Raw genomic sequence first — 1,172 nt, 5'->3', positions numbered from 1 at the left:
TAGCTATTTTATCATTTGGTCATTGCAATTTTAAGTCTGTATCTTATCGTTGACTTGTTTCAGTCTATTTGTCTGCCTATCTATCTATCTATCTATCTATCTATCTATCTATCTATCTATCTATCTATCTATTTATCTATTTATCTGTCTGTCTGTCTATCTATCTATCTATCTATCTATCTATCTATCTATCTATCTATCTATCTATTTATCTGTCTGTCTGTCTATCTATCTATCTATCTATCATCTGCCCTCACATTTCAGGTTCGTACCAATATCAGCGCTAAAGTAGGACGTACGCATATATACATGTGTCTGTGCGTGCGTGCGCGTGTGTGGGATAATCTCCTAACTACCCGCCATGACTGTATTTTACGAAAGAGAGGCTTTTACAAAAAATGTTGCTTTTCAGACCTTTTCGAAGGCCATTCGAACATATATCCTACTACCATTTCAGTTCTTGATCCGTTTTGTATTATATTAAGTCCTATGGCAGTGGAAGCGTGGCGTGAAAAGCCATATCTGTGAACTTGCATGGATGAGAATAAATCCAAAGTCCAAACATTCCGTTTTGAATGTGAGACAATTATCACATGACAAAACGAGGCAATTATCATCAGTTTCTCGGTGTTTACTTTCGTAAATGCCTCACCAAGGAAACAAATAAAAAGAAAAAAAAAAGAAATAAAGGAGGGGCATTAAACAGCAGAAGATGAGGTGCGGAGAGAACAACCCTCAGAAAAAATGGCGTGTTTGCATAGGCGTTGCCAAAAGTAAAAACAGAAGCTAACGAACCAGACAAAATCTCACTGAAAAACGGCAACAGTTGATGTTTTGCTCCACAGCACGCGTTGAAATTCTCCTCTTCCTATTGTTGTTGTTGTTTTTATTGTTAATTGATTTCTCTTTTTGTGTAATTATTTATAGTTTTTTTGTTGTTTTTGTTGTGTTTTTTTTCTTTTATTTATATTTCTGCAAATCAATTGTTAATAATTTGGTTGAACACCCTTGTTTTGCGGGGGAAGGGCGTAGAACAGAGAACAGAGAAAAAAAGAAAGAAAGAAGCGAAAGCCGTGTTCCTGTTGTGCAGTAATTTGTTAAGAATCGTTTATCGCATTGTGAAGAGAGGGAGAGAAAGTAAAGTATATATATATATATAGAGAGAGAGAGCT

Source organism: Octopus bimaculoides, chromosome 7 (assembly GCF_001194135.2).
Source record: "Octopus bimaculoides isolate UCB-OBI-ISO-001 chromosome 7, ASM119413v2, whole genome shotgun sequence".
NCBI classification, from domain to species: Eukaryota; Metazoa; Mollusca; class Cephalopoda; order Octopoda; family Octopodidae; genus Octopus; species Octopus bimaculoides.
This window is presented reverse-complemented; position numbering follows the sequence as displayed.